This window comes from Ochotona princeps, chromosome 4, assembly GCF_030435755.1.
Source record: "Ochotona princeps isolate mOchPri1 chromosome 4, mOchPri1.hap1, whole genome shotgun sequence".
NCBI classification, from domain to species: Eukaryota; Metazoa; Chordata; class Mammalia; order Lagomorpha; family Ochotonidae; genus Ochotona; species Ochotona princeps.
In genome coordinates this window covers 92985882-92989629 of record NC_080835.1, presented here as the reverse complement: position 1 = coordinate 92989629, position 3748 = coordinate 92985882, and the positions used below count along the sequence as shown (strand labels likewise).

Genomic DNA, 3748 nt, shown 5'->3' with positions numbered 1-3748 from the left:
AGACATTCCTAATCAACTATCAAAATAGAAACACCCTGAGCATTCTAATCCCTAGAGGCAATGGTTTGCAATCAGTGATTTTTTTTTTCTCTTAATCAGCGGAACTAGAGTTTTGGCAATAAAATATTACAGGTAACATCAGTATGTCAAATAGATGAATACCAATGTGTGCTATTGGTAAGATGAACTAGGAGCCCAAATCTCTGTTAATTTGTCCTTCTTTTTGGCCTGTCTCTCTCACCAAGGCAAAGAGGTCTGTTTACCTGCATATGGGAGGCTAAGGGGCATGGTACTTGCATCACATCATTCAGATGTAACCAGGGAGTGTTAGAGGAGGAAGCAATTACAAACCAGGAAGCCAGAAAGAGACAGGGAGGGGCCAGGGTCAGGCTTTTATTACAGTTTTCTCATGAGAATTGACAAGGCACCTGTGAGAACATGTCTTAATCCTTTCTGAAGGCATGAACCAATGACCTGAGGATCTCCCTGTAGGTTCCATTTCTTGAAGATTTCACAATATCTCCCACTATCACATTGGCACCGAGGTTTCCATCCAACACATGAAATTTGGGGGACATTCAAATCATATCTAAATTGCTTCTCAGAATTCTATCTACTGCACAAGTCAAGGGCTGTATGATTTTCCAAAAGATTTTGTATGCTGGTAAGATTGTCCATTTCACAATTCTCACTCCAGATCTCAGACATTGAAAGAGCTATGGAGTTCTGTGATCAGGGTCACTGATGAGAGCTTTAGACCCGTCAGCACCTCTTAAGCCCCTGTGTTTGAGTTGTGTGGGGAGCTGTAGATACTTGTTTCTTGGTTCAGCCTGAGGTCCTCCTGCAGCTCCTGTGGCAGCTAGTTTAGGAGGGTGAGGCATCTGGCCCTAGGAGGCAATGGCAGGGAGGGGAAACAGTTCCCTTTATACTCAGTCACAACCATGTGTCCCGATCCTGCTCACTCCGATTTGGGATTTGTGGCATTCTTGTGTAGCCCCCATTTTGATCTTATACTGAGGGGCCAATACTTGAAACAACTTTTTGTTCAAGTCTTCTTCGTGAGCCAGAAGTCAGCTATGCACAAGGCTCATTCATTGGTGTCTCCCAGTTTTCCATAGTGGGTGAGTGTTTCAGTTAGCTGTTCATCTCGATAACACATGCCCATGTGCCTCAGTGCATTCGTGTTGCTCCAGTCTTGTGAGCAAGTTTAGCCACAGGTGGATTCAGGAGTTTGGTCCAAGGCTCAGGCAGTGGGATTTGCTGCCATGGGAGATGACATGATTACAGCTCCCCATCCCCGCCCTCCAGCACTCACCACTCCCGCCCCTCGGAGGCCAGAACTCTTTTCTCATTTTCTTAAACAGATGGGAGAAGTGGGAATCAGGACAAATCCTTTTCAATAGCAACCAGAACAGAAATAAAGAACTGGTGCACAGAATTTCATCTAAGACAACAGAGCTGTGCAAAGGATCAGAATGGAGCACCCTGGTGAAGGTGAGCCACGTGAGATTACATACAGAACACAGGATGGGTGTGTGCCCAACACCACCCTCAGGCAGTTTCAAAGGAAGATAGAAGAAAGGCAACTGTGAACTAGGCCAATAGGTTGATGTTTTCCTGCCACTCCTCAGTGCCATAAACACACCGATCCCAACACCCCTTGTTGTTGCCTATGTAACACCATGTGGGCTTTGCACAAGCCTGGAAACAGGAACCCAGTTTTCTGGTCCTTGTTTGTATTTGTGCCTTTTGCAATTCTGGCTCAGAATGAAGGGCTGTGGAGCAGATCGGATTGTGAAATTTCTGAGAAGGGGAAGCCACTGGCAACAACGCACAGGACCGTTGCAGCGGTCAGGGCCTGGTGTGAGTGCTGAGCTGGACTTTGAGCTCAGAGGGGACCCAACGACTTCAGCTAGCCCCTAAAGCTTGTCAGGGTGCATGTTAGCAGGACACTGGAGCTAGAAATGGAGCCAGATGTGGATCCAGGTGCTTCAAACTGGGTTGCAGGATACCCAAATGGCTGTCTAACTCCTGTAACAAATGCACCAGAGACCTCTTTTTTTGGAAGTGATTGACTGGGATTATAGATTGGGACAGGACTACAATAGGCTGGCCCCATACTTGGGCTTGAGGGATTTCCCCAGATCCAGGAGCTGGCTGTTACTTTGGTAGGCTGCAGATGCACTGGTGTGGGCCAGTATCAAATTCCTGGGGAGCATCCATTGGCCTGCAAGACAGAATCCATCCTTTCTCTGTTCCATTCTGCTTTGTATTGCCTGCAGTTTCAGGGTCCCCGGCACTCTGGCTTCCCATTGATTTTGGCCCATGGAGACACTCACAGAAATCATAACATGACAAAGACAGGGGTCTGGACAGTTGTTCCTGAGTTTTCTGCCTTCCAGCTAGCTTCAGACTAGCCGTGTTACACTCCGGAAGGCCCCAGCTCCTGCGGACAGTCCTCATCCATACAATTACCCTTTCTAGCTTCAAGTTGGTTCTTCTTCCCCTATCTCTTCAGGCTTGAGATGCCAAGAGTCTCCCCCAATATTATCAGCTTAAAATACAGCCTCTTCCTATGTAAATGTACTACTTTATAAATCCTAGCTTTATGAAACTACTCTTAAAATACCTAATTACATTGCCATTTTAGAACACTTCCGATATTCAACCAACATCTGATTAACAGTGTGTAAATTCAGATCAGAATCACTGTCCCCAAAGGGAATTTGTAAACTAACTATATTTTATAATTCTATCTGTTTGGATTGTTGCTCCTATTTTTTTGCCTCCAATCTGAATAATAAGTGAATGGTAGTGCCTAGATGATATCTTTATTCAATAAAGTCATGTACTGTGTGATGTGTCAGAGCACACATGTAATGGTGGTCCTGTGATATAAAAAATTCCAGTGGTAAAATGGAACTGAGCAATTCCTATTGCCCAGTGATGTCACAGTCATCATGATTTCATAGTGTAACACATTACTCACATGCTTGCTACATGCTGTTGTTATCAACAGTCCTACTGTACTGTCAGACACAACTATGTGCAGACTTAACAAATGACTATATTGTTGGTTTATGTGTTTATTACAATTCATTTATTTATTTGAGAGGCAGAGAGAGAGAGCACATGTGGATTCTCTAGTTCACCTCCCAAATGCCAACAACAGAACTGGGCTGAGTCATAGCATGGAGCAGGTACTCAATCCAGGTCTCCCATGGGCTTGGTGAAAACCCAACTACTTGTGCCATCACCACTACTTTCCAAGGTTCCCATTGGCAGGAAATTGGAAGGAGCCCATCAAAAACTGACCTCAAACACTCTGATGTAGAATGCGAATGTCCTTAGCTGGCACTTTAACCACTAGTCCTGACACCTGCCAAATATGATATTTAGTGTTATTTTAGAGCGCACTACTTATTTTTTGCAAAGGTTGACTGTAAAATGGCCTCAGGCAGGTTCTTGTGGCTGTACTCCAGGAGAAGACATTGCATTAGAGCAGCTGACAGCTCCGTGTATTAGATTGACCTTGTGAACTTTCCAGCAAGACAAAACACGGAAGAGGAAGACAGATGCTGATGGTTCTGAGCCAGTGAAGGCCTAGGCTAATGTGTGTGCTGCTGTCCAAGTTTTCCACAAGGAAGCTTAAAAAGAAATAATTAAGATAAAAAGAAGCTTATAAAATGAGGATATAAAGAAATAAGTATGTTGAACAATTGTACAGTGTGTTTGTGTTTTATTCAAA

General features: G+C 44.4%; 1 pseudogene; it reads right to left on the bottom strand.

The window, feature by feature from the left end:
- Positions 1-587: 587 nt before the first annotated feature.
- LOC131480011 (large ribosomal subunit protein bL17m-like) lies at positions 588-1295 on the bottom strand (annotated as a pseudogene).
- Positions 1296-3748: the final 2453 nt, after the last annotated feature.